Source organism: Mustela erminea, chromosome 18 (genome assembly GCF_009829155.1).
Source record: "Mustela erminea isolate mMusErm1 chromosome 18, mMusErm1.Pri, whole genome shotgun sequence".
In the NCBI taxonomy this organism is placed as follows: domain Eukaryota; kingdom Metazoa; phylum Chordata; class Mammalia; order Carnivora; family Mustelidae; genus Mustela; species Mustela erminea.
The window spans coordinates 25,754,518-25,768,495 of NC_045631.1; positions in this window are offsets into that span (position 1 = coordinate 25,754,518).

The window sequence follows — 13,978 nt, forward strand, 5'->3', positions numbered from 1 at the left end:
GATACAAATAAATTACTGAATAAATAAATTAACAGGGAGAATAAGCAGATCTCCTGTGCAGAAAAATTCCAAATAATTTGTGTAGATGCTCTGCCCTCCAGGAAGTGGAGCTTAATTTCTTGAGTGTGGTGACTTCCCTCCAAAGAATAGGGAAAGAGAGAAGGAAAGGGTAACTACCTTAGCCAGGTGGTCAAGGTCAACATCAGCAGTGATAAGTCATGTTGATAATGTGTATCCTTGGTGTGTTCTGATGGGAATGGCCTTTTACCTCAGTGGACACCCTCTCAAAAACACATACCCCAGTCTAATCATGAGAAAAACATCAGACGAATCCCAGTTGAGTGACATTTTACAAAATACCTAACCAAACCTCCTTAAAATTGCCAGGGTCATGAAAAACAAGGAGCACCTGAGAAACACAGCCAAATGGAGCCTAAGGAGACATGACGATTAATGTAATGTGGTGTCCTGGATGGGATCCCAGAACAGAAAAAGGACATTAGGTCAAAAGTAAGGAAATCTGAATAAAGCATGGGCTTCAGTTAATAATCATGTACCAATATTGGTCCATGGACTGTGACAAATACACAATTCTAATGCAGGATAATGATATAGGGGAACAGGGGTGTGGGATACATGGGAATCTTCTAGGTACCATTGTCACCATTTTTCCATACATCTGAAACTACCCTAAAATAAAGTTTACTTAAGAATGATGATGAAAGTCCTAAGTAAAATTCGTAAGGAGCAGGTAAAGCAGTATTTAGAGGGAAATTTATAAACCTCGATGCATGTGTCATAGTCATTAGTGCTGTTCACCAGATACTTCTAGTGCTTTGGCACAGGATAGACTGTGCTTCCTGGTCTCTTTTGGGTTACATGGGGCCAATGAATTATGAGCTAAAGGGGTTTGTGTCACTTCTAGGAGGGAACATTTCATTATTGGAATAACACCATCCAGGGATATTTCTCTACTATTTATTGCAACTGTCAACACTACAGATGTCAGCTGCTCCACTAGCTGGTGGCCTAGAGCAAGCATGGCAAAGGCCAGAGACCCTAGAACCAACCTGGGCTGGACCAGCAGTAAGAGAGAGAAATAAGCCTTTATTAGTTTCAACTGTGGGGACTTTGCTGGTTACTATAGAAGCATAATTTAGTCCATCTTGAGGTAGGTTGCTTTCAGCTATTAAGTAAGAGAAAACCTAGCTCAGATTATCCTAAACTATGAAGGGCACTTATTATTGCTACAACAAGATGTTCTGAGGCAGGATTAGTTAATTCAAAGGCTCAGTGACGTCATCTTTCTGCTCTGCTGTCTTCACTTGTAAGTTTATTACTTGAGCCACCGAGTTTTGGGGTCATTCATAATGCAGTAATAGATAACCAGTGAACAGTGAATAAGGACAAGATGCTTGGAGCCAAGGTAGCCATTTGCCAACACAAAGGGATCTAGCTAACAAGTGATGATAGTAACTAAAATAGTGTGACACTGGCCAGAGTTTGTGATGGAGGGGTTAGCTGCCCAGCAAAATTCAATTTCCTATTTTTGCATGGTAGTAGAGCGGTAGTTAGTCACATGGCAGCCCAGCTGGGTGCTGAATATTTTCTGGTCCTCTTTGCAGTTAGGAGAGACTATAAGAATATGTTGTCATCAATGGAACATGAGCAGAAGTGACACATTCCCCCTTCTGGACTATGATTCTTAAAGCTGCAGGACTGGTTTCTCTGTGTTTTCTCTGCCCTTCCTCCAGACTGGGACCCAAATGTGGCCATGACCCAGATTTCAACAGGGAATGACCAAGCCCCAAGATGGACAAGCATGAGCTCCTGAATGGCTCTGTGGAGCAGAGCTCACACCTTCTATTATGTGCATAAAATAGAAACTTTGTTCTTGAAATTTCGTTGAAACTCCTGTTACAGCAGCTCGTTTTATTTTTTTAAATCCTAATTAACATAGGCATAGATAAATCAACCAATAAAACAGAAATGAGAGCCCAGGAACATATTCATATCTATATATGGGAACATGGTCTATGTTAGAGATATCACCACTAATCACTAGGGAAAAGAAAGACTATTTAATAATAGAGCAGTGATACATCATTCACAACATGAAAATGTAGATGTTTGAGTGACCCAAATGGAAAAAAATTAGAGAATAATATTGTCATATGTCAGGATAGGGAAAGATTTCCCAAACCAGAAAGACCCAATAAGAATACTCTATAAAATAACACACAGATTTACTTAAATGTATTAAAATTACATTTTACCTAGGGCAAAACATACCATAAGCAAGAAAGCAGGCAATTTACTAGGAGATATTTGTAATATACAAGGTATCCATCAGAATATATAAAGAACGCCCATAATCTGTAAGAGAGAGACAAATAACAGAACAGCAAGAAACAGTACCAACAGTTCACAGAAGAGGATCTTTAAATGGCCTTTAAAGCCATGAAAAGAAAAGTGAGATATCATTTTTCACCTATCACATTGGGAAAAATTAAGAAGCCTAATAATACAAAATGTTGGGAAACATGTGAGGAAAACAATGCTGTTTATATGGCTGGCAGAAATGTAAATATTGTCAAGGAGAGAGCAAACAAGTAGCATCTAATAACACTGAAAAGTGTATCTAGTCTATGACCTATTCAGAAAATTCAATTTCCGGGTATGTTCCCTGGAGAAATTCTGGGCTATGTATACACAGGTGTACACCACATTACTGTTTACAAGGGGCCAAGTACTGGACACAGTATCTGTAAGGGAAAAATATCTATGGGGGAATGAACTAATGACATATGCTTTCCAATGGGATATTACAAAGTTTAAGAAGAATGAATTCGATCTATATATATGCACATAAATAGTTTTAGACAATGTACTATTGGGTGAATAGAAACAAGAACAAGATTCAGGGGGCCCTGGGTGGCTCAGTGGGTTAAGCCTCTGCCTTCAGCTTGGGTCATGATCTCACGGTCCTGGGATCTGGCCCTGCATTGGGCTCTCTGCTCAGCAGGGAGCCTGCTTCCCCCTCTCTCTCTGCCTGCCTCTCTGCATACTTGTGTTCTCTCTCTCTCTGTCAAATAAATAAATGATATCTTAAAAAAAAAAAGAAACAAGATTCAGAATGGTATGGAAAGTATACCACTTCTATGTATATATGAGTACATACGAATGCATATAAACATTCTTCTTAATGGGAGGAGACACCCAGACTCAGAATAATGGTTCCCTCTTGGAGAAAGGGTAGGGATAGAATTGGAAATGGCCATAAAAAGGGACTTTATACCTGCAGTGTGTCATTTACTTAAAATAAAAGCAAGCAAATATGACAAAAATATTAAATATATCAGTCAGGGTCCAATCAGGAGGCAGGAACTACATGGGGAAATTTTAATATAAAAAAATTAACCAGTGAAAGGCGGTTAAGTTCTAAGAGGAGTAAATGAGATCTCTAAAGGAACAAACTTGGGGAGAAGCTACTATGTCTAGGGTTAAGAGAGCACTTGGATGGGGCACCTGGGTAGCTCAGTGGGCTGAGCCTCTGCCTTCGACTCAGGTCATGATCTCGGGGTCTTGGGATCCAGCCCCGCACCTTCCTCTCTGTCTGCTACTCTGCCTACTTGTGATCTCTCTCTCTCTCTCTGTCAAATAAATAAATAAAATCCTTTAAAGAGAGAGAGAGAGAGAGAGAGAGAGAGCGCGCTTGGAAACATACTTGGAAAAGGGACCCCCAAAAGGCCTGAGAGGAGGTGTGGCTGTGGACCTCTGAGAAGTTCACTGCCGTATTTCAACCAGAGCTGGACAACAGAGGGCAGGCTATGGCTGGCAGGCACCTGATCACAGAGGTGCCGCGTAACTCATGGGAGGGTGCATCACGGGGTCTCCCATTTGCTCTTGGCAGCTGGGTGTGAGACTTGCACACAGGAACCAGGAAGAGAAGCCCCCTGCCCCATCTCCCACCATGCCGTGCAGTGCCCTTCAAGCTCTCTCCTCACAGAGCGGAACACCATGCCAGCCCATAAGAGACTTCTCTACATACAGGGTCCAGCTCCAGAACCACAAAGCAGGGCAAACAATGGTAGACTTGGAGCTTAGAGGCAATATGCAGATTACTGGCATGCTAATGATGGATAACGGCAACATACGTGTTGGTTATAGTAATCTGCATATATATTCTTTTTTAAAAATATTTTGTTTATTTATTTGACAGAGAGTACAAGTAGGGGGAGCAGTAGGCAGAGGGAGAAGGAGAAGCAGGCTCCCTACTGAGCAGGGAGCCCGATATGGGGCTCAATCCCAGGGCCCTGGGATCATGAGCTGAGCCGAAGGCACACACCTAACCAACTGAGCCACCCAGACGTGCCTTCATATATATTCTTTATCATTTAAGGAATCATGACCCGAGCTGAAGGCAGAGGCTTTAACCCACTGAGCCACCCAGGTGCCCCTATTACTTATTTTTTTTAAAAAGCAAACAAAACAAAACAAAACAAAACAAAAAACCCTAAAACCCAAAACCTTATGATCTTTAAGACATGGGTGCCCCATTTCCTCAAAAAATTAAAAATAGAATCACCATAGGATCCAGCAATTTCACTTCTGGATATATCATCCAAAAGTTGAAAGTAGGGTCTCTAAGAGATACTTGCACACCCGTGCTCACTCATTGCAGTGTTATTCACAATCACTAAAAACGGGGAAGCAACCCCAGTGTCCATCAACAGATGAAGAGAGGAGCAAAACGTGGTATGCCCATACAAGCGATGATCCTCCAGCCTTAAAAAGGAAGGAAATAGGGACATGCGCTATAGTGTGGAGGAACCTGGAGGCCCTTACTGAATGCAGTAAGCCAGTCATGCAAACACAAGCACTGTATGATGCCCGTCGTCAAGGTCCTAGAGACAGAAAGTAGAGGGAGATTGTGGGGGGCCAGGAGGAGGGCAGAGGAGGAGCTTTTGTTCAATAGGCACGGAGGTTGCGTTTTGCAAGATGCAAAGAGTTCCAGAGATGGTCACACATCGACACGAATGTCCTTAATACCACTGAGCTGTACCCTGAAACATTAGTAAGAAATTTTGTGTTATGTGTATTTTACCACAATAAAGAAGAAACCGGGGATAAAGAGACCTAGCTGCCCCTTTCCAAGAGCCCCTCCATCTCCACCTGCTCCCCGCAGGGCTCCCCTTCTCTGCCCCTTGTGTCCCTCTTACCTAAGCCCAGCTCATCCCTATGTGTGTTGGTCTCTGCCAAGTCAGATTCTTGAGGACAGGGTCCCTGTTTTTGTTTTTTGACTGCATAATCTTGGTGGCCAGGGGCTTAATGGATACTTGGTGGTACTGGCACTGTTTGCTTTCTGGGCTAAGTCTACCTTTGGAGAGCACACTTTATGGGGCTCTGGAAATAGAACACCACCGACTCAGGGGTATGGAGGGAAAAAGCAGACTTTTTTTTTTTTAAGATTTTATTTATTTGAGAGAGAGAGAGAACATGTGCAAGTGAGCACAAGCAGAGAGAAAGGTGGACTGAGAGGAGAAGCAGCCTCCCCGCTGAGCACAGAGCCCGTCACGGGACTCGATCCCAGGACTCTGGGATCATGATCTGAGCCAAAGGCAGACGCCTAACTGAATGAGCTACCCAGGCGCCCCAAAAGGCACACTTCAGAGTTAGCCAGCCAATTGGAAGTGGGATGCCATTTTAGCCACTGTGGCCGCAGGCCAAGGAACACACTGTCCTGAGCCTCAGTTTCCCCCTCAAAAATGGGATAATAATGGGTGATTAAATATAAGGTAGACCATTCTTATCTGTCTTCTACACAGAGAGAGCTTCTGGATGGATGGAGGCTTCTTTTCTGCCCACGCTTTTCCCTGCTGCTGTCGAACAGCAGAGAACAGAAATCTGTTAAGGGAACAGAATGTTCCATACTATTTTTTTCCTCTTTTTATACTTTTTTTTGGGGGGGGAGGGATAATTATAGACTGGCATGCAACTGTAGGAAATAACACTGAGAGGTCTTATGTACATTTCATCCAGTTTCCCCCAATGGTAATATCTTACCAGTACGAACAGCACCATATCCCAACTGGGAAACTGTCATTTTTACGATCCATGGGCCCTACTCAGAGTTCACCGGTTTTGCATGCATGTGTATATTTTATAGCCAGAACCGTTAGTCTTTTTTTTTTTTTTAAAGATTTTATTTATTTGAGAGAGAGAGAGAGAGAGTGAGAGTGTGTGTGGTGGGAAGGGCAAGGAGCAGCAGAACAAGCAGAGCCCATGCTGAGTCGGGAGACTGACACAGGGCTCGAGCCTACGATCCTGAGATCATAATCTGAGCCGAAATCAAAACTCAGATGCTCAGCCAACTGAGCCACCCAGGCGCCCGGAGCCCTTAGTTCTTTTTAAGCGCTCCTGTCTCAGAAGGACATTTCCCCCACGAATCACTGAGGTTTCCTTCAAACTTTCCTATCTACCCAATCCTATTACCCCTTTACCTTTCTTTCTCATTAAAGATCCCCAGAGAGCTGGAACAAGTAACAGGTGCGTCAGAGAATTCCCTCCTTGGCTCCATCAGAGCACGTCCCCAGGTCTCTTGGAGGCCCCTGGCTTCCAGCAGCATCCCTATCCCAGCAGAGACCTCTGGGCGGCAAGTCACCCTTCTTCAGGGTGCACGAATCCTGCCCTCTCTGTGACTCTGTGCTACTGAAGAGAAGCTGCCAGGCTCGCTCCATGACTGGAAGGGATGGTTGGCCCCCAAGAGCTGGATTTAGCACCAGTGAGTAGGGGCAATCCCTGTCCTTCAGTCTGGACCAGCTCCCCTGCTCCTGAGTCACCTTTCTCTCCGAGTGGGGGTCCTCAGCAGCTACAAGTTCCAGTTCTGGGTGCTTTTGTCTTCAGAAGACAATACAGGCCCCGGGTGTTTGGGACATGCCAAGGGAGCAGTGGGTAGGATCAGGAACCCACAGCTTCCACCATGTTCCCATCAGGAGCACTTGTATTCCCTGAAGAATGTTCCCCCCACTTCAAGGGCCCCCTTCCTTTGTTCCACAGAGGTCCACTTCTCAGATACATGCTGGGATCCCTTATGGCATCAATGATACAGGTGATCTCATCTCACTGAGCCTTAGTCTCCCCCTCTATACAATGGGACCAATAAGCCCTCACAGGGCTCTCTTGGTGCTTAAGTAAGATCACCCCTACAGTGGGCCCAGACCCTTGGTGCTAAGTGTTCAATGAAATGGGTGATTAGCTGTCACCCTTCTAGTCATGCTTCTGCATTCCTGGGTCACCTCCTATGGGTGTCACTTCCCTGGGGCTAGATCTGTCACCCTCCTCTTACCATATGCATCTTTTTCTAGATTCATTCCCCTAAGAGTTGGGGCTCTTCCTTCCAAGGGTGGGAGCAGAAACCAAAACAGGTGGTGTGTAATCAGGGACTTAAAATGACTCAACTGTCCCCTGGCTGCATCCCGTGTTTCCCAGACCATCTAAGCCACTTCTAATTTTATAGGATTAACTTGCTTGCCCAGACTCCCAATGAAACCCAAGGTCTGTCTCTCTCTCTCATTCTCTTCCAGGGCCCAGGACAGAATAACTCAGGGCTTCCCCTGGGAAAGGGAAGGATGAATAGTGGCAGGCAGAGCTCAGATCTTGCTTTTTTTCTTCCTGGCCCCTCGCCACCCCCAGGCCCCCACCATCCCATGAAACCCAGCACCCCAGGGTGTCCCTGGGGTGGGTGTGGACCCGGCTGGCCCATCTCTCTTTACAGGCAGGCAGGATTTGGCTAATAAGAACCAGCTGTGTTGGTGGTGGGTTTTACTTGCCCCCTCCCCTGCCCTTGCTCTGATAGCTGTGAGAAACTGATGACAACCTGTTTGACCTCTGACCTCCGAACTTGACCCACTGCTAATACCTCCAGCTGCTGATTGCTGGCCGAGCCCTTTGTCTCGGGCTGTTTGGGAGCCAAGACAGACAAATGATTTCTATTTGTCCTCTGGTGCCGCGGATGGAGCTGATCGATAGGAACCGCGAATGATGTCAAGGATTTGTCACCACAGCTTATGAATGACAAAAACGCTCCTCACCACCACCCCCCCCCCAACCCCTTCCCCAAAGAAACACCTTTTGGGGGGGAAAGACTGAAAGGCAGAGAAGGCATATCGATTTCTTTTTTCTTTCTTAAACAGCAGCTCGAGCCACAAAAGAGAGAAAGGCAGCCCTTTTCTGTGCTAAAATGCTGCAAAAAGCTTCCCAGGGTACGTACGAGAGTAGTGATTAGATCAGCTATTGCGCGAAAGGACCACGGGCCACCACCCGCCACAACTGCTCCCTTCCGTCTGCTGAGGCTGCTTGGACTCCCCCATCTCCAAGTGTCCTGACTCCAGCGAGGGCAGCCGACTGGCTGGCTTTGTGGTCCTGCTCCAGCCCAATGACTGTGTCAGCCCTCCCCATCTTCCTCTCCTCGTTCTTTCCAGGGTGGGCACCCGGGTCTAGGAGTCAGCGCCAATACCCCCCTCTCCTCTTTTAGAGATGATCTGCTTTTGAAACGGGATCTTTACTGGGAAAAGCGAAGACAGTGGGTGGGGAGGTGGTGGCGGATGACAGGAGACATGCAGCTTGGGGCAGACCCTCCTCCGACCTCCGCGGGGTTTCGGGGCAGGTATCTGGGGAGTCCGGGGAGAGGAAGCCCATTCCTCCGGAGAGTCAGGAGGTCCTGCAGCCGCCCGGGCGGGGAAGCAGGGAGGCTCTCACGGCTCTGCACAACGTCTGACCTTTTATTGCAAGTCTGCTCTGTGCTCCCACCCCGACCCCAGGGTGAGGGAGAGCTGTCTGCCTGACCCCAGGGGAGCTGGCTTCTAGTACAGTGGGGCGACCACGACAGGGCGGTGAAATGAATGCTGGGCAGGGAGAGGAGGAAGCAGGAAAGCTGCCCAACCCCCCCGCCACCCCTGTCCCCTGGCCAGGGGTGCGGATGCGGGCGAAGTGGAACTTGGAGACCTCCTAGACTAGGGAAACTTCTTGCTGAGCTCGGACACATGAGCAGCCGTAGAAGGCAGGCGGCTGCGTTCCAGCTGTGAAGACCGAGGCCCTCCTCGCAGCTGGGGGTGCAACCCTCAGGCAGTGCCCAAAGGAAGGCCAACTTCGGGCGGGGGCCTCCAGCGCCAGCGTCTATGCAGTCATGACGCAGAGACTCGGGTTTCTCATTGGTCACGTGGACATGGCCGTGGAATCCGACTCACAGGGTTGCTGAGAGTATTACATGGGCTAATCCAGGTCAAGTGTTTTAAGGTCTTGTAGTCCGTGATGGCTGGTCTTGATTTACTATATTTTAAAGTTATTATTTGAAGATTTGCTTCTAATCTGGGTATTCCACAGCCAGGTGGATTGAATGAGGGAAGATATGGGACACCCCTTGCCTCCCACCTACCCTAACTAGAGCCAGGATCTGGGTATATTGGGGAAACCAAGGAAAGGGTCTCTGGCAGCACAAGGTCTCTGACCAAGGGTGCGACATGGCACCGGAGCAACCTCTCCCCGGCATGAACAGGTCCTGGATATAAACAGCAAGGCAAGCCTGCTGTTGGGTAGGGCTCGGACAGAGTAGCTATATAAATGCAAGGCAACTCAGGCCCTCGCTACAGATGGCTTGGATGACTGCAGTCTGCCTATGTGGTCCATTATCCACACCATCGTCAGAGATACCTTCCAATCTCAAAATCTCAGGATGACACTTCTGTTTGCATCCTTTCAGTGCCTCCCTGTCATCTTCAGGTTGAAGTCCAAACTCCTTACCCTGTATCCAAGGCCCTCCCTCCCCAGCTTAGGCTCCAACCTGTCTTCTCCCTGTTTTGCAATCACTTACTTTGTATTAGGCTAACCATACAGCCCCTGTGGCCTCACCATCAGGCCTTTGCTCAAGCTGGTCCCTCTGCCGGGAATGCGCCCTTCATCTTCATTTTAGTGAGACTTGTCCTCTCTTTCTCTGTTACCTCCCACAGCACATGATAACGTCCATTCTAACACCTACGGCCCTTGGTCAGAATGATCTGTGTATTGAATGGAATAAATAGAAGGTGCCTGAAGCTTAAAGAAAACGAAGGAATTAAAAAAAAAAAAGAAAGAAAACTTAGGAATTAGTGATGGATGCTGAGATGGGAGTGTGGATACCACATTTTGACAAACAAAGGATAATGGTAGGCAAAGAACTTTTGTCTTCCTGTTGATCAAAATGTGGGGTTACTAAAGTCACGGTCATTGCCATTGATGACTCACAGATGGCTGTTTAGTTTAAAATTTTTAAAACACTGAAAATGTGACAGACTCACCATAGAAAATTCCAGCAATGTGGAAAAGCATAAAAAAGAGAGGAAGATTCTAGTAAAATCCCCTTGTATTGATTAGGACTGTCTCTTCTACAAGAGATAGAAAACCCAGCTCAAACTGGCTTAAGCATAAGGTGATTATTGGCTCCCAGGAATAAGGAGCCGGGGGTGGGGCTGGCTTCAAATGACACCCTCTAGACCTTCTCTCTCTCTCTCTCTCTCTCTCTGCCCCCCCCACCCCTGCCCATTTTTGCTCTTCTGCATCCCTTGGCTCTCCTCCAAGTTGCCTTTATGCACAGGCTTCCTCTTTATGGGTCCAAGGTGGCTGCAGCTATTCCAAATCTCATGTCTCTGAGCTTTGAATCTAGCGTAGAAGAAAGACTGTTGATGGCAGGTTGTCTTTTCCATAGGAGGCCACAGGACCTCCCATCACACATGCTCTTCTGCAACATAACCTTACACTTTCCCATCAAGGCGTGGAGTCTAATGTCCCTCCTCTATGGTTCTGAGCTGGCTTTAATGACTCACTTTAATGACCAACAAAATGTGACGGAAATGCTGCCAGTATGGTTCCTGAGGCTAATTTGGAAGCACTGTTGTAACTTTCGCCTTTGTCTCTTGAAATACACTCTAGAGTCTCTCCTTTTGAAGAAGCAGCCACCTGTAGCCCATGAGCAGGTGTTCCGGCCAACAGCTCTAAGCCCAGCCTTCCAGTCATTGCAGGTGTCAGACCTGTATGTGAAGAACTCTCCAGAGGATGCCAGTCATGCAAGCCACCTACAAGTTCTTGGCTGAGGGCCCATGTTTTGCGGGAGCACAGATAAACCATTCTGCTTGTGCAGTCTCCAAATTCCCAACAAGGAATCTGTTACAAAATGATTGTTTTACACCCGTAGCTTTGTTATGTAATGGTGTTTTTCAGGAGCTCCAGAATAATCCACGTTGGCTTGGGTCTCCATGGTCAACCCCCTTGAGCCTACACTGGGAGCATAGCTAGTCTTTCGACCTTAGGGTGAGTCAACTCCACCAGAAAGAGAAGAGGGGTGAGTATCAAACCCAGAGGGTCATGTGGCACACATTACCCAAAGGCACAAACCACAGAACCTACTATTCTTACCACCCAGTAATGGGTGAACACTCTTCCAGACACTTCTGGGCCTATGGACATGTGTGGGTATAAAATTCAGCATAAAGCATATTCTACATGATATTTTGTAACTTTTTTTTAATGTAATGGATAATGGGGCTCTTTTGAGATGTCAATGGATGCAGATGTCCACCATCATTTTTAACGGCTGCATAAGATTCCATTATATGAATGAATTATCATTGATTGGAATTAGTTCTCTACTGATGGGTCATTAAGTTATTCCCTCCCCCCCCCTTTTTTTTACTATTACAAATAGCATAAGGTAAACATCACTGTACATACATCCTTGGGCATATCCTCCACTGTTTCCCTAGGATAAATTCCAAAAAGTCTAATTGTAAGTTCTAAGGTTATGAACATTTTTAAGGCTTGCCAAGGGCATCTAAATTGCCTTCCAGAAATCGGTTGCCTTCCAGCCAACAGGATCTCCTCCCATTGTCTCATCAACAGGGCAAGAGGGTAGCCATTTCTCTATACCTTTATTGGGATATTTGCCAATTGGAAAAGTGAAAAAATGATCCCGCGTCCCTGCTTTAATTTGAGTTTCTTTGATTTCCAGTGAGGTCAAGCACCTTCTCATATGCATATTGACTATTTCTACTTTGTCTTCTGTAATATTGCCTGTTCAAGCCCTTTGACCAATTTTTTAATTGCAGCATTCATATATTTTGTTATTGATTTATAAAACCTTTTTGTATATTCCAGTGTTAACCCTTTGTCATATATCTGCAAACATTTGTCATCTGTCCTTTAAATTTATGTAGGGTGGCCATCTTTAAAATCCTGATAAGCAAAGTCCCCAAACAAGGCAGAGTATAAGGCCTTCAGAAACAGCTGGTACCTAGCAAGAGAGTTGACTTTAACTTCTCTTGTAAGAGGGGATCAGCTACCTAAGGAAGAATCCAGGGCTGGGGAACTCGAAGGGCTGAGAGAATTGACCACCTTGGATGCAGGCTCAACTGCAACTACTAGAAGTGGGTAGGAGATATTCCAGGAAGCCCAATGCTGAAGAATCAGATGAAGGTCAGATGAGAAAGGAGAGAAGCAGAGGAAATGAGGAGGCTAGGGACTGTGCCCTTGTCCATGGCAGCCCCTTATGAACATTGCTCCTGCTGCAGGGGTGACCCCAGTACAGGGCAGTTCTCTCTGGTTGGTTCCCATTCCGGGGACCAGGAAGGAGCATGAGCCACCTTAGGGGCAGTGTCAATGGTAGGAAGCCCCTAACATCTGCCAAGCTTGGAGAAGCATTTATAAGCAACCAGAGGAGTATGGAGGGGATTTAGACTAGGGGGTCACTGAGGGAATTAGGTCATTGCCAAGAAAACAGGATTAACTGTCCTGTCTAAAGAGTAAGACAAGGAGCCTGACTGGATGGTCTGCCCAAGTTCTCTTTGCTGCTAGGAGATTTAGCTGCCCCCAGCTCTGGCACCCCTGGCGAATGAGAGCTGCCTCCACTAAGATATTATCTTGCCTAGGGGTGCCTGGGTGGCTCAGTGGGTTAAGCCTCTGCCTTTTGGCTCAGGTCATGATCTCAGGGTCCTGGGATCGAGCCCCACATCGGTCTCTCTGCTCAGCGGGGAGCCTGCTTCCTCCTCTCTCTCTCTGCCTGCCTCTCTGCCTACTTGTGATTTCTGTCTGTCAAATAAATACATAAAATCTTTAAAAAAAAGATATTATCTTGCCTAGGAAAGATAGGCAAGGTAATGCCTAGTGCGGCCTATAACCAATGAGTGACTGAGGAGGGCAGTTAGTCTCTGCTGCGGGAGATGGTATGAGGGATATTGCTGCCCAGCTCACTGCCCCTTCTCCAACCAAAGCCCAGACTCCCTTTGGGACACTACTCCTTCACTTTCCCCTGGGTGGTCTGATGAGACTGTACCACCCACAGCTTCAGGAATGGGCTTTGGATTAATTTACTCTTTGCCTCCCTAGCTTTACCTCCAGCCAGAGTGACTGATTCAAGGGTAAGCATATAAACCAATCAGAACCAATCAAATGCTGGGGCTTCTGGGAGAGGGAAGTGCCCTTCTTTCCACTCTAGGGGCTGGTATCTGTCTTAGGGCAGAACAGCTATATCTGCCACCTTATGGAGCTGAAGAATGGAGATAACCATGGACAACTGGACTGAGAGATGGACTCTGGTGATATCACTTGGGCCCTGGATCAAACTGCACCTGAAGTCACACCTATGCCTGAACACTATTCCATTAGGAGAGCCAATAATTCCCCTCATTTTCTGAAGCCAGCTTTAGGAGGGTTTCCTGTCATTGCAACCAAGAGTCCTAACATACATGTATGGTGTGTGATGAAGGGTTAACACAGGCAACTAAAGGAGTCCAGCAAGCCGACACAAGTTAAAGCCAGAAAAACATCCCCTAACCTGTCTTCTTCTACTTCTACAACAGGCAGCCAGCTTTCTTCCAGGATCTTCCATGTTCACCAGGGGGTTTTGGCCATTGAGGCCAGTCCAGGGCAAAGCCAGCACCGTTAATCATTC